General features: G+C 39.6%; 1 long non-coding RNA gene across 1 annotated transcript in view; it reads left to right on the top strand.

Moving 5' to 3' along the window:
- Positions 1-11,160: 11,160 nt before the first annotated feature.
- LOC117666111 (uncharacterized) overlaps positions 11,161-16,335 on the top strand; it is a 31,362-nt gene continuing 26,187 nt past the window's right edge. The window contains exons 1-2 of the long non-coding RNA XR_004591625.3: positions 11,161-11,263; positions 12,435-12,525. This is a non-coding gene — a long non-coding RNA (uncharacterized LOC117666111). The remainder of the gene's footprint in view (positions 11,264-12,434; positions 12,526-16,335) is intronic.

Here is a 16,335-nt window from a genome sequence, read left to right as displayed (position 1 = left end):
CAGAGGGGAAGAGAGAGACACATAGAGAGATACAAAGAGAGAGGGGGAGACAGAGAGGGAGGATTTTGTGGTTCCCATTGTTTTTTAGCAACTGGTTCTCTGCCCTAATCACCAGCTGCGTAGGCGTGGCTCGGGGGCTGTCATATGACTGATGAAAGTGAGTGACATCGAGTTGTCCACGCCCACCAAATGTTCGTGGAGAGTTTGGAACTTCAGCCTTGCTCTTTTAGCCCAGCGGAAGCACCAGACCGGGCCACAGCAACACGTGGCCGGGTACAGCTAGTTATTAATAAAAATATAAGAGGTTATTAGATGTAGGATTAAATTTTTAGCACTAATACTTTATTCCATTTTTTAATTAATAAAATGTTTCTTGAATACAGTGTTTGATACAATATATCAAACTGGCTTTGTATCCGGACTGGCTTTGAAAAATAAAGTTTGGTTTCCCATTCCTTTGCTCTGCTATTGAAAGGCCGCAGGTCCAGCCTTTGATACAATATATCAAACATTTGATAAAATGTTTCTTGAATACAATGTTTCACATAACAATTATGGCATTTAGCTCATATCAAGGAAGAGGAGGAGGAGGAGGAAACATTGGGCAGCACTGAAGTCTTGAGATCAATACTTTGCCTTTAGACCCTCTGCAAGAGCTGCAGATCAGAGGTGGGTTTCAGCAGGTTCTGAGCAGTTCTGGAGAACCGGTAGCGGAAATTTTGAGTAGATCGGAGAACCGGTAGTAAAAATTCTGACTAGCCCCGCCCCCATCTATTCTCTGCCTCCCAAGTCCTAGCTGATTGGGAGGAAATGGGGATTTTGCAGTAACCTTCTCCTGGAGTGGGGTGGGAATGGAGATCTTACAGTTTCCTTCCCCTGCCACACCCACTAAGCCATGCCCACCAAGCCATGCCATGCCACGCCCACCAAGCCACACCCACAGAACTGGTAGTAAAAAATTTTGAAACCCATCACTGCTGCAGATAGTCAATGACAAGATGATTTCTAAAGAGTTGGGATGTCAAATTGTTAAGCTGTTAATTATTGAAAACCTCAGAACAAAATATGCACAGCATAGTAAATAATGTATCAGGCCCCATAGAAAGCTATTGGGACTCTGCCATTCTGTTGGGAGTGGGGGCTTGAGGGGGAATCTTTCATGAGCTTTCACTTGCTTTGTTGTACAGGGCCTTGAGGGAAATAGGGAAGGGGAAGGAATGTGGCTTTGGTCATCCTAGGGAGGAGGAACGGAATGCAGTTGGAGCTCCTGTGACTCCTGAGGACATGGACAGGATGCTAGGGAGGTTGAAGGCAACCACGTGTTTATTGGACCCATGTCCCTCCTGGCTGGTGCTGGTTACCCGGGAGGTTACACGAGGCTAGCTCCAGAGGATTATAAACACTTCTCTGAGTGAGGGTTTCTTACCTCCTGCCTTGAAAGAGGCAGTGGTGAGGCCCTTCCTCAAGAAGCCTTCTCTGGATCCAGCTGTTTTGGCAAATTACCATCCTGTCTCCAACCTTTGCTTTGTGGCGAAGGTTGTTGAGAGTGTGGTTGTGCGACAGCTCCCACAGTATCTGGATGAAACTGTCTATCTGGATCCGTTCCAGTCCAGCTTCAGGCCTGAGTACAGCACGGAAACGGCATTGGTTGTGTTGGTTGATGATCTCTGGAGGGCTCGGGACAGGGGATGTTCCTCTGTTCTGGTCCTATTAGATCTCTCAGCAGCTTTTGATACCATCGACCATGGAGGGGTTGGGTGGCTGGAGGGGTTGGGAATGGGAGGCACCGTTTTACGGTGGTTCTCCTCCTATCTCTCCGACCGGTTGCAGTCCATGTTGGCTGGGGGGTAGACGTCGACCTCGAGGCACCTTGTTTGTGGGGTGCTGCAAGGGTCGGTCCTCTCGCCTCTCCTGTTCAACATTTATGTGAAGCCACTGGGTGAGATCATCTGTGGATTTGGGGTGCAGTGCCATCTGTACGCTGATGATACTCAGCTGTACATCTCCACCCCAGACCACCCCAACGATGCCCTTGAAGTGATGTCCCAGTGCCTGGAGGCCGTGCGGGTCTGGATGGGGAGGAACAGGTTCCGACTCAACCCCTCCAAGACCGAGTGGCTGTGGCTGACCGCATCCTGATATAGCCAGCTGGTGCCATCGCTGGCTATTAGGGGTGAGTCATTGGCCCCCACGGAGACGGCGTGTACCTTGGGTATCCTCCTGGATGCACGGCTGTCTTTAGAAGAGCATATGATGGCTGTGGCCAGGGGGGCTTTTTATCAGGTTCGCCTGATACGCCAGTTGCATCCCTTTCTGGATCGGGACTCCTTATGCATGGTCACTCACGCCCTTGTCACCTCTCGCCTGGACTACTGCAATGCTCTCTACACGGGGCTCCCCTTGAGGAGTACCCGGAGGCTCCAGCTGGTCCAGAATGCAGCCGCGTGGGTAATTATGGGGGTGACATGACGCTCCCATGTAATACCTCTCCTGCGCAAGCTGCACTGGCTCCCGGTGGTCTTTTTTTTTTTTTAATTTGATTTATATGCCACCCTTCTCCGGAGACTCAGGGCAGCTTACAATGCGTTAAGCAATAGCCTTCATTCTTTTGTATATTTTATACAAAGTCAGCTTATTGCCCCCACAAACTGGGTCCTCATTTCACCTACCTTAGAAAGGATGGAAGGCTGAGTCAACCTTGAGCCTTGGAGAGATTCGAACCAGCAGAAATTGCAGGCAGCTGTGTTAATAACAGGGTGCACTAAACCACTGTACTATCAAGGCTCTTGATAGTCTGGGTCTTCTGGGTGTGCTTCAAGGTATTGGTTCTCATCTTTAAAGCGCTCCATGGCTTAGGGCCTGGATACTTACGAGACCACCTTCTGCCACCAATAACCCCCCACCAGCCAATCCGCTCCCACAGAAAGGGTCTCCTCAGGGTGCTGTCGACTGACGACCCCCAGGGGGAGAGCCTTCTCTGTGGGGGCACCCGCCCTCTGGAACGAGCTACCCCCAGGAATACGACTGATCCCGGAACTCCGTACTTTCCGTCGAGCGTTGAAGACCTTCTTATTCCAGCAAGCCGGGCTGGCTTAAAATTTTAATGGGCTGTTTTATGGGTAAAGGGTTTTTAAAAATTTAGGGAAGCCAAACTGATTTAATTCTGTTTTAATTTATTTTAATTTTTCTACTGTATGTATTTTCATTTTGGCTGTTCACCTCCCTGACTCCTTTGGGAGAAGGGCGATATACAAATTTAATAAAACATAAACATAAACATTTTGATCCAACATATTAAGTGGCATTCTTTTTTGTACTTACCCTTGGTGGCAGTAGTAAAAGTAGTTTTAAAATTGTTAGTGGGGAAAAAATAGCTGCTCATAATGAGCAATTAATTAATTAATTAATTAATTAATTAATTAATTAATTAATTGGTTCGATTTATATGCTGCCCTTTTCCGGAGACTCAGGGTGGCTTAGAATGCATTAAGCAATAGCCTTCATACTTTTATATATACCTGCTTAATAGGGCTTTCGCCCCCCCCCAAGCGGTGTTCTTTTTTATACAAAGTCAGCTTATTGCCCCCACAAACCGGGTCCTCATTTTATCTATCTCGAAAGGATGGAAGGCTGAGTCAATCTTGAGCCTGGTGAGATTTGAACTTGCAGTAATTGCAGGCACCTGGTGTTACTTAACAGTGCTTTAGTCTGCTGCGCCACCAATCTGGTATCCAACATCCATTACAAAATAAATTCAGATATTGAACAAAGGTTTTAATATTCTTTGTATAAAAAAGAAACAGAATGAAACCAAAGGTGTGAAATGTTTGGTACTGTGCTTTAAAAAGTTGTTAAAAGTAACCTCATTCACCTGGTGAGAATTTCTGATAACACAAAACTAGTTTTGAAGAAAAGTGATCTCTTCAAAATAGGACAGAAGAAATAAATTAGGACTCTTGAGACAGGTTTAATTCAAGCTTCCATCAATTGTAATCACATTGGTAAATAGTCAGAGATAGTGGCAGCTGTCTGAAGAGTCAAAGATTTGCCATCTCTGATGATGGGTAGCGGGTGTTTTGTTTTATTCCTTTGAAGCATTTCATTTTGGCATAATGAAATGGAAGAAAAGAAATTGAGAATTTTCTCCATTTATGTATGCTTGTTGCTTATTCATTTAAAAATATAAATATTTCTAGCCAATCTTATATCTCTAAAGATTTTATTGTGTCTAATCTCTAATTAATAACACCACAACATTCTATTTACCTGGATAAATAACACATTGGTGTCAGTTAGATCTCTTGTTCAGAACCAATTCAGCAGGCCTTTGGACAAGTGGCAATCATAAACTATCTTGCTAACTGGGAGATCTGGTTGGTCACTGTAGCAGTGGGAAACAGAGAAACCTTTTGAATGATCCATCAGAATTTATCCTTTTCATTTATACAGTAGAAAAAAAAAAGAAAGAAAGAACTCTGCAATATTCTTGTGTTTGAATTTGTTCAGCAGTCAGTTTGAGGGCATTGCTTGACAAGTTCCAGCATTAGTTTATCAGGAGTAAGTCATGTCAAACAGATCTGAACGCCATTTTGATATAGTGATTAGTTTACTTGTTTACATGAATGCAGTAGATATAATGAACCTTGACTTCAGCTAAACGTTTCGCAAAGTTGCCCCTAAGATTCTAATACAGCAGATGGCAAAATGTGGGGTAGATTATGCTATCATTAAATGGAGCTAATTGAACAATTATACCCAGAGCCATATGTCAATGATTCTGCATCAATCAATCAATTTATTATAGTCTTGGACCAGAGATCAATTTTTAAAAAAGGAAAGAGAGATGACCCTGCCAATTACAGACCAATAAGTTTGCTAAATATAATCATCAAACTCTATGCCAAACACCTCCAAGACAATTTAAAGGAGTGGCTGGATCTTGAGAACATGATTGCTGAAGAGTAAGCTGGGTTTAGAGAGGGGAGAGGTACCACAGATCAGTGCTTAATTCTTTATCATCTGATTGAAAAATACATATCAGATAGACCTGTATCATTATATGCTGGTTTTATAGATTCTGCATCAGTAGCAAAGATCCCTTTTAGATCTTTGTACTTGTTCAAATTTTATTTATAAATGGCTTGGATGAAGAAGTAGAAAACATGGCTATTATATTTATACAAAATGAAAGGATAGCAATCAATATTCAGAAGGATCTTCAGAAGCTGGAACAAAAAGCAGAAGCCAGCAAGTGTGGTCAAATTAAAATATTGCAACTGGTTCTGGATACCACTTTTTAGAAAGACCGCTGACAAATTTAGTGTGTCTAAAGGAGAGCAAGCAAAATGGTAAGAAGCATGGGAGGAAAAACTCATGAAGAATATTTGTTTGTTTATTGGATTTAGAGACTGTAGCTCCAGAATGACTCTGGGTAGCTTATATACATTTTAAAAAAGGAAAAAAATAGAGATACAATCTAAAACTTGGTTTTGCACCCGAATCTAGGTCCCTAGGCATGGGATAGAATCCATTACCTGGCTGTCTATGGAGATTCTTAGTCATCCAGGTCATGGTTGTCCCAAAGGTGCTTTTTCAAGAGGCAACTGGACTTTCTGGTTTTTCTTTGAAGACATTTCGCTTCTTATCCAAGAAGCTTCTTCAGCATTGACTGGATGGTGGAGAATGAAAGGATTTATACTCCTTGGAGACAGCTGGTCATTTGCATTCTTTTAGAAAATCATTGAGGCCAACTGGAGGTTTATCAATGTCATCTGGGTTGCCTGAGTAGTGCAAATGGGTGTGGAGCCTTCTTGGAACTGTTAAAAGCACCTTTGAAATATTTCCTGGCTGTGCGGATATTTGGTTGGATAATACCTAGCTGCTCTGTGTTTTAGTTTTTGTTTTTTTTAAATTCTGCATTTTGTGTGTTTTACTTATTTCATTGTAAATCATCTTGAGTCTTATAAACATGAGGTGGGTAAATTGAATGAATGAATGAATGAATGAATGAATGAATGAATGAATGAATGAATGAATGAAAAGCATTTAGGCAACAATATCCCATATAAAAAGCATGTAAAAAAAAGACTATAGAAAGACATAATAGCTGTGTTCAGGTATCTGAAGGGCTGTAGTGTAGAAAATAGGGAAGAAGCCAGCATAAGAAACAATGGATTAAAATTATAAGGAAGTATAACGAAGATTTAAATTCAATTAACAGAACAAAATTAATGGGAAGAGTTGTCAATAGTAGAACAGATGGCCATTGGAGATGGTAGTGTCTCTTCACTAAAGGTGGCTTAAACAAACAAGCAGTAACTATCCATTGGGAATACTGTGGTAATGAATCATCATTATCATCATCACCACAACAAGAACAACAAGAACAACAACCTAATAATAAAGGTCTCTTCCAACTCTGTTATTCTATGAGTTAATCACTTGGTACAGACTATATGATCTCTAATGTCCCTTCTAATTTTTACATTCTATGATTCTCTATGAATACAGTATCTTTCTATGAGACAGAGAATGTCATGAGTAAGGACAATATTTGATGTCTGAGCTGTCCTGAGGCTTCTTTCCATAAACGTAGTGCAGAACTTTGTTGCAGCCATTTCACTTAGTCCATGTCATCAAATGATCCATAGAGGTCTCACAAATGCATTGCTTTTGGGAAGGGAGTTGCTTCTCTACCTAAAATTCAAACCCCAAACAAGGACAACTGACAATGGACATCTAATACTTTCATAACTTGTAGGTAATGCTATGTAACTTCCCTCGGTGATGACATCATTGCTACTGAGGAAAAACAATGAAAAAAGTAAGTGTGAAGTTGTCAAAATATTCTGAACTAAAAGTCTGGTTATTGCTTGTGATCAAAGGCAGCACAGGGAGCTTGCATTAGAACCTGATTTGTTGCACTGAGAATATTAATGTTCAAAAGTCTGTTGGTTTCAGAAGGAGAAGGTGAAAAATTAATGTACTGTTGAGAGGAAGGGGAAAAATTGCTTTGGATATACACAGTTAATTTCACAATTTCTGGCAGTAATGTTTTTGAAATATCTCTTGGGTCTTAATAGTATAGTAATGTGTAGTAAATACATTTGAGAAGGCTGCCAAAGCAATAATCAAGTGTCAAACTTGTATTGATTATTATTGTTATTATTACAATTGCTTTTTCATTTCTATTGCTTATGACTTATTCATGGACCATATTTGTTTTAATTGAAAAGCTTAATCATTTAGTTATTTAAATGTATTAGCTGGAACTGGCCAATGAATTCAGGGCAGTGTGCAAAACTAAAAAAAATATATAAAAACAGTTAAAAACATTGACTCACAGAGGTTGCCCAGACTAAATAATCTAATAGATGTCAAAACAACAACACAAAACAAGGGACATTGAACGAACAATAAACATCAACCTTAGGCCTGGGACCAAAGCCAAGTTTTCAGAGCTTTCCAGAACTCCAAAGGAAAGGCCAACCTTATTTGTCAGGGAATTATGTTCCACAGGGGGTGGGGGGTGGGTGTGAGGCGACACAACAGAGACACCCCACTTCCTAGGTTCCCCAAGGTGGCAATGTTTAATGGAGGGAACCTGGGCCATTGCTGGATGGTACTGGATAAACAGAAACAGTTGTAGTTAAGCAGTGTATCAGATATCCAACCCCTATGCCACCTAGGACTATGAAGCCAATTAATGCTTATGCCACTGCATTTGAACCCACTCTAGCTTCCAAGTGGTCTTCAAGGGCATCCCCATATAGAACAATTTGCAATAATCCAATTTTGAGGTGACTAGGACATGGGTGTCCACATCAATGACTCTTTCTCAAAGTTTGATAAAGATTTGACAAAGTCTTGCTGAAAAAAATACTTACATTGTTGCATAAACAGAGATCATATAATCCCAGAATATGGGGGAATTATATTCTATTGTAATCATAATGAGAGCAATAAATAAATAATCAGATGAATAATGATATTTGGGAGTTATAATGTGGATCTGAGATAATCTTCTCCATGTAACTGGTGGGCATTTAATTGTAAGATCTTTGGAGGACTAACCTGCAGCAGAATTCAAAGATGTAGTATGAACTTAGATATTGGAATTGCGAGAAGGAAGAATTTGGAAACTGTGCTTTAAAATGTATATGCCACAGGAAGGAACTGAGAGTCAAAGGGAATATATGCCACAAATAAGGCTAAATAATGCTGAGCCGATATAAGAAACTGATGGAGAATTTCTTATTCCTTGTAGAATTCTTTTTTTATATAAATTGTTTAACTTCAAAGAGCTTATATGCAAAGAGCTCTACATTGGCAGGTGAAAGTTACTGGAATATGTTAACAACTGGGGTTCAAAACATGGCCTGAACCCTCAACAATATAACTAGAGGTAACTAATTTCAAATCTTTTCCTCAACATTTCAATCTATAGTTTTCATCTATATTTCACCCAGATTCTGAATTTCCATTTGCTCATAATAATTTATCCCATAGTGGAGATGGCAAGCTGTTTTGTTGTTGTTCTCCAGTTCCATGGCTTGTTGCTTTTTGTTTATTATAAATTTGCATAGTTTTGTTGTGAGTGGAACATCTTTGGTCAGACACTCCCTTATTTGCAAACTTTGCCAACAGGCTAGAACGCAGTAAAAAGACCTTTTTTCCCCATTCCTTATAGATTTTAGCCTGCTTTGAATGGACAGAATCATAGCTATATAAAGATGCATGCTACAGTATTTCATAGCTGTAATTTAAGAATCAACTGAACTGATTGTTTAGTAATTAACAATAAACTCAGGAAAAGTGCCTAAAATATCCACTGGGACATGTCCTCATCATTGTATAATGTGAATTCTGACAAATCCTGTCTGGGTGTCGCTGCATGTGATATATTTCATCAATGTTTCCATTTCTTTTTATTCCATAAAATTTCAGGAGTGTTACCCGGTGGTTATTCTAACCCCTCAAATATTGTTTTAAGATGTATGATGTGATTTGCCTAATAAATGACTAACTTAGCCATGAACGTGGCAAAAGGAAGAATCAATTCTCAGAATTATTGCAAAGTTTTTGAGGCTTTCTACACACTAACCCAAGATAACCTCAGAGTTTACTGGAATGGATGGCCATAACAAATTGAATCAATAATAATAATATTGGAATGAATCTATATGTTCTATAGCCACTTGTGTATACAATTTACTACACCAGTAGAGCTATACATGGAGACCTAACTCTCTATGAATACTAAATCCTAAATTGGTTTGGTGCATTAGAACTGAAAAGAACCACAGGCCATTTAATTCAACCCCAATTTCAAAAGAAAGAGAATTCAGTCCTCAACTTCATCAATCAAGTCCGCAAGACATCTAGCAGAGAAAAAGTATACTGCAAAAGTCTGCCAACAGAGCTAACAGCTTCTGATTGCTTAGTTATTTATAAAATATTTATAGATTCTTCCAACTGTGAGACATTGGGTGGCATTCCAAGACTTGCATCAGAATCCATCACTGATTTGAAGGCATCAAACAAACAAACAAAAAAGTCAGGGTTCTAAAACAATTTTGGAACTTGTAGACTCTCCTATTGAAATTGTCTGTGTGTGCATGGCATCAGTCAAACACAACTGCTGTAACAGAATTTGGTGGGAAATTTATTCTATTTTTCTTTAAGGAAATGAATCTACTGGTGGGTTTACTTCTTAGAAAAATCTACATCAAAGTGAGCACAGCTTTAGCAAACTACAGTTGAAACCATAAGAATACTCCTTCCATTCTCCATTTTCCTTTCTGTTACCCCCCCCCCACCCTTTTGTCATTCAGACGTTTTTCTGACTTTCCCTTTCTGATACATAATAAACTGTCAGAATGAAATATTTCACTTTTATCAGTTGTTTAAATTGAATGTTTGCAATGGGCTTTTCAAATCAGGGTACAGACTGCATGTGGTCTTCAGATACTTTTCTTTTAAGGTTGTTGACTTGCAATATAAAACCGGGATGGGGGAAAGTAATCTCTGAATTTAAATAAGTTTGTCACTTTGGAATTGCCTTTTATCCCCCCCCCCCTTTGGCAAGCACCCCATGCTTATAGAAATACCTGACATGAGATGACATTTTTGCCATTCATATACTGAGAGGGGAAGTGATAGCTCTGAAATCTAGCTTGCTATGCAGATGTTAAGGAAGGATATTTTATAGAAACTAGTGCTTGTGTGTTTATGCTGCATAAATTATTTTACAGATACACTCTAGAAACCTGTTTCTTTATATCATTCCAGGGCTATAACCCTTTGAAAATTTGTATATTTTTTTAAAAAAAACATTCCTGAGAGATTGGCATCAAAGCAATGCTGTTATTTAATTTCTTTCACAGTTAACTTTTCTACAAAGTTGCCTCTACAAAGTTTGAGTTACCTCCTTGGGCTAGCCTTGAATTTTCAAATAGTTTCTTTGCTGATACATTTTTTACTTTCCAGGTTGTGAACCCTCAAAATGTCTACCATACTGCCTAAAATCCAACCCTGAGTGTTGATGAAATACAAATAGCACCACATCAATAGAAAGATTTTTTTTTTATTAGGCTCAGTTCTCAAAATTGCCTTGCTGGCAATTCATCACCTGAATCAAGATGCCTTTGTTACTTTTGGCGCAATGAAGGAATTCTTTGTGCTATGTTGTATTTACTACCATTACTTTGAATGAACAAAGCTATTTATGCCAATATTTTGAATTATTTGTGGTAATACCTTCCTCAATAATCAGAAATCATACACCATCAAGTTGTATTCCATACTTAGTGCTTGAGCTGGTCTTCCTTGAGCATATTCTTCGATGGAAAGTCCACCATCCTTGAAATAATAAACTGTTCTTAACATGAAATGTATTGGCTTGATCAATGACAATGGACAATGTGAAGATCATGTAATTAACCATTTATTAACAACAGCTGTGCTAACTGCCACAGCTATAACTGAAAACTGCTTGGAACTCTGCCTGACAGCTCTTATCTAGCCAGCTGTCAGGCGGCTTAACCAATTAACCAACAGAACATTACTTTAACCAATCAACGAACAGAATGTTACTTCCTACTTCAGCAGACTTAATACATTGCACCCTTTTCCACCTGGATGGCGCATGTGTAGTCCTGGAGGTATGCCGGTCGGCACCGGCTTCCGATCAAACGTCTTAACCCTGCCTCACTCACAGACTCTTGCGAGGAATTACTTTCCCCAGAAGTTCTAATAACTACAGGTACGTTACTGCTTTTGACCTGTGTTTCAATTTCTTCCTCGGGGTTTGTCTTGTCCGAAGTAATCTGTTGGCTCAAACTCTGCTGCTCAGAGTCTGGTAGCTTCTCAGCTTCTGGTATGCCCCTTAACCCCTGGCTGAAACTTTCTCCTGCCTGGGTTCTATCTTTCTGTTATATCATGTTCAGTACCCCATCTGACCCGTAGCTGGTCTTGGTGACGTCTCCAAACCTTGCCTTGTCCCATATCAACCTTATATGAGCATGGACCTGTAATATCCACCACCTTACCTGGTAACCATAATGGCCATTATGACCCCCATAATTCCTGGTGTACACTTTATCACCCACACCAAAAGGTTTAGATGTCCTACTTGAATCCAAAGGCTTAGCAGGGGCGTAACGGGGGTGTAACCTATTCAAAATTGTATGCAGCCAGCGACCCATCAGTAATTCTGCCAGACTCCGATTGGTAACCTGACAAGGGGTGGTGTGTTGCACTAACATATACTCCGCTATACGGTCATGCCATTTCCCTGGTCCCATGCGGCGTAATGCCTCCTTTGTGGATCTCACAGCCCTTTCTACAAGGCCATTACTGGCCAGGTGGTAAGGAGAGATAAGGGCATGCCTGATACCTAATTGGGCAAGGAACAACTCAAATGTGGTAGAAGTTAATTGGGGCCCATTATCTGACACCAATAGGTCAGGCAACCCGTGGGTTAAGAATAGAGTATGAAGGGCCTTTATGATGGCCTCTGAGGATATTGAGTGCATAAGTATCAGTTCAATCCATTTAGAGTACGCGTCAACCACCACTAAAAAAAATTTGACCATGAAATGGCCCCACAAAGTCTATATGAAGGCGGGACCACGGGCCAGTGGGGTCTTCCCATTCCCTGGGCTTACCCTTAGGGGGCATTGGCCGAGATTCTTGACAAGGGCAGCAACTGGCCACCCAGTTGGTGATACATTGATCAAGAGTAGGTCACCAGAGATAGGTTCTAGCTAGAGCCTTCATTCGGACTATTCCTGGGTGTCCGGAATGCAATGATTTTAACACAGAATCCCATAAAGATTTTGAAATTACCACCCTGTGTCCCCACAATAAACAACCCCCCATGGTAGATAATTCCGTTTTATGGATAGTGTATGGTTTCCACTTCATGTCCACAGGCCCACCCCCTTAGCACCCAGTCCATGACTGTGGAGATCTCTGGATCATGGGATGAAACTCAAGCAATGTCAGCCGCCGTCAAAACAAAAGGTGAGTCTTCAATCATCAGGACTGATGAGGCGGGAGCTGGGTCAGAGAGCAACGTTGGCATGGGGCACCGGCTGAGGGTGTCAGCATGGGCCAGATTCTTGCCTGGCACGTACAGGAGTGTGTAGTCATAGGCAGATAAAAACACAGACCACCTGGTGAATCTCAGGGATAGGAATTGCGGAGTTTGATAGTCAGCTGCTAGTAGACCAAGCAGAGGCTTATGATCCATCACTAGTGTAAAAGGTCGACCATATAGGTAATGATGAAACCGCTTGACTCCAGCTACCAATGCTAGAGCCTCCTTGTCTAGCTGTGAATAATTTCACTCCACTGAAGCCAAAGTCCGGGAGAAAAATGCAACAGGGGCTTCACGGCCATCAGGGAAACTGTGATTTAAGACTGCTCCCACCCCATAAGGAGAAGCATCACATGCTAGTACGAGGGGTAGGGACTTGCAGTAGTGAGCGAGGACAGAGTTTGAAACGAGTATACGTTTGATATTAGTAAATGCAGCGGCTGCAGTTGAATGCCAGTTCCAACTTGTCCCCCGGTTCAGCAAATGATGCAAAGGTTCCGCAATAGATGCCTTGTGTGGTATGAAAATTGCATAAAAGTTTAAAAGGCCTAAGAAAGCTTGAAGTTCGGCCTTGTTGGTGGGAGCAGGGGCATGTAAAATAGTTTTCGTCTTATTTTGAATTATTTGTGGTAATACCTTCCTCAATAATCAGAAAATCATACACCATCGAGTTGTATTCCATACTTAGTGCTTGGGCTGGTCTTCCTTGAACATATTCTTCGATGAAAAGTCCACCATCCTTGAAATAATAAACTGTTCTTAACATTTGGGACTTTTTTAAACATTCAATTGGAATTTGTCTTCTTATAATTTAATACCATAATCCTATGCCTAATATGCAGAAGTCATGGGTTTTTTTTTTCAGACATTTGAAAAAATGCTTTCATAATCCTGTCAGTCTTCTTTCTTCAAGGCTGAACCTACCCAGTTTCTTTGATCACTCATTGTAAGACTGAATTTTTACTCTTGTGAATAGACATTCTTCTCACCTCTTTCTAAACCTTTTTCACTGTTTCTGAATTATTTTTAAATTGTGATGTCTTGAACAGGAGAGTATGTACAAGCTGAAGTTTGAACAATGAAGCACAACATAAAATTACAACATCAACTGTAATAATTTGGAAGCTGTATTCATGCAGCCTAAAATTATGTTTAGCACTTCTGGATGCCAGATTGTAATAGTTGTTTCCCGAACGCCATCACTCTGCTAAACAAATAACTCCCTCAACACTGTCAAACTATTTACTAAGTCTGCACTACTATTAATCTTCTCATCGTTCCTATCACCCATCTCCTCCCACTTATGACTGTATGACTGTAACTTTGTTGCTTGTATCCTTACAATTTATATTGACTGTTTCCTAATATGATTTGATTGCTTATTTGTACCCTATGACTATCATTAAGTGTTGTACCTTATGATTCTTAACTAATATATCTTTTCTTTTATGTACACTGAGAGCATATGCACCAAGACAAATTCCTTGTGTGTCCAATCACACTTGGCCAATAAAGAATTATATTCTAGTCTAGTCTAGTCTAGTATTGGCATATATTCAGATTCAAGATCTTTTTACAAGCATAATTACCAAACTAGAAGTTCTTCCCTTCCCCATGTCCACACACTGACCCACATACCTCACATCCATACATTTGATTTCATTAGGTATGTTTCAGTCAATTTTTCCTAACCCAATCTATTTCTGCTTCCAAGGCACTGATTGTCACACCAATTTGTTATCTGTAAAGTTGTCAACATTCCCTTCCCTTTGTGTTCCAAATCCTTGATAAAAAAAAAAGTTTAACAATAATTTGGCATACGATTTCTAAACCAAAACCGTATGTCCTTTCAGTGAGGTTAGTGATACATGATAAAGCTGCTAAAGAAAGATCTCAGATCTTTATTGATTCTGCTGTGTATCTCTAGTGACAACAAGTAGTATCTGGCCTTCCTAGTAATCCCTCCATCCTTGATAAGAATAGATGCTTGCTCACCAGTGTCTTAAACATGTAACTACAGCTATCTTTGCTGGATTTAAGCTGTGAGAGGATTCTCTAATGTGCCTTATAAGAAATTCCTTTTAGAAAGAAGAAACAGCCCATAAGAATGCTAGAAGCATAAACTGCATTTATATTGGTAGAAGCACCATTAGAAAGACCAATAATATAAAATGTCAGCAATCCCTCATGTTGCTAGGTAGGCCTAATGGCTTATGGCATAACAAAATGATGTTCCAGCGGCTTCCCATTTACTACAGGAATCTAAGTGGACAGGCTTTATACACAAGTGTGTGCAGTAACTAATGAGCTGGTATCAGTGATTACCTTTGTGAAGGGCCAACAACATTGATCAGCATTCCTTCACTAACATTTTGGCTTTAGCTATCCATAACAATCACACTGTCAGCTATAATTTCTAGTTGCTTGCTGTGTGAGCATTCTGCTTCCTTATCTAAAGAGGCTCCCTGCCCCAAATGCCAAAGATATAATATCATAGTTCATTCTGCTACTTCATGACAACATTTCACTGCCTATTGATTTTCCAGATCCTGTCTCACCTGATCCTGATCTGTGCATTTTGTATGTATGAACTCACAAATTGCAGTGGCTGCTTTGATAGATTTTTGTTTTGTTTGCTACAAGAACACTGAATTGCCATTATCCAAGTTAACTTAAAAGAAATAATCAAAATCCAAAAGGTTGGCTGAAGAATGTTAAAATAGAGGAGAGGAAGAGAGATAGATATGGAGATACTTTTTTCATTCTATATTTGTTGACATTCTCAGTTTTTAATAATCATAGACAGCATTCAGTTCATTTTCTGGTAAACCTTCAATTCCATTAATTATTTTTGTTTGTTTGTTTTTTACATTTATATCTTCTTTTTTTCTAAATCAACACTCAACTAGATTTGTCCACCCCAAAACCTCAACTTTTACTGTAGGCGCTTACCAGCACAACAGAGCTGTTTACATATGAATGAAATACAATAAAGCAAGAGATTACAGAAATGAATTGTGTACAAATAAAGCCCAAATAAACAGTACAATCTAAAAGTATAATGAACAGTTGATTAATAATAGATTACTTGTTAACACTGAGATCAAATTAGCCATCTTTGCATGAGTCTTTCTCCCCAGTCTTTCTCTTTACCACCCCATTATTGTTGCAGTAACAGTTTTTAAAGGAAGTGTGTTTCTATCATGAGTTAATTTGGTATTCAGTATGATAGCAGTGATAATAATGAAGTCATTTGGCTTCCATTATATAAGCATTAGATAATGGATACCTATATTAAAGTGTTACTGTTATGGTAGTGCTTATTTTTGTCTTAATTTGGTACAGAGTGCTAAATCTTCAAAGCAGAAGCTTTTATGCAAATTTTTGATGTTTATATCTTTCCTTCTTCTTGACGTATTATATGCTAAGCCATTATTGTAAAAGTTCTTTCCGACTTGCAGTGGTCTTACCTTGTCAAGAAGCACTGAATCTATTTGTTTCTTCTTAGCATTTCCCTCTCACTTTCCATTCCTTTGTCACCCGTTGAAATACAGTTTCTCATGCTGCCTTCCTTGTAAATATATACTGCAATACTTCAGCAAACCCTTTCCTAATGTTAGCCATTGTAAAATGTTATAGTTTAAAATAGTGTATTGCATTCTAGAGGTCTGTTTCTCGGTGACATCTTCCTGCTAATTGTCAACTGCAGTTGGATTGATCCTATAAGCCAGGCA

The sequence above is a fragment of the Pantherophis guttatus genome, chromosome 1, assembly GCF_059756535.1.
Source record: "Pantherophis guttatus breed Tessera chromosome 1, ASM5975653v1, whole genome shotgun sequence".
NCBI lineage: Eukaryota > Metazoa > Chordata > Lepidosauria > Squamata > Colubridae > Pantherophis > Pantherophis guttatus.
The sequence above is the reverse complement of the archived record's forward strand: the minus strand, read 5'-3'. Positions and strand labels throughout refer to the sequence as shown.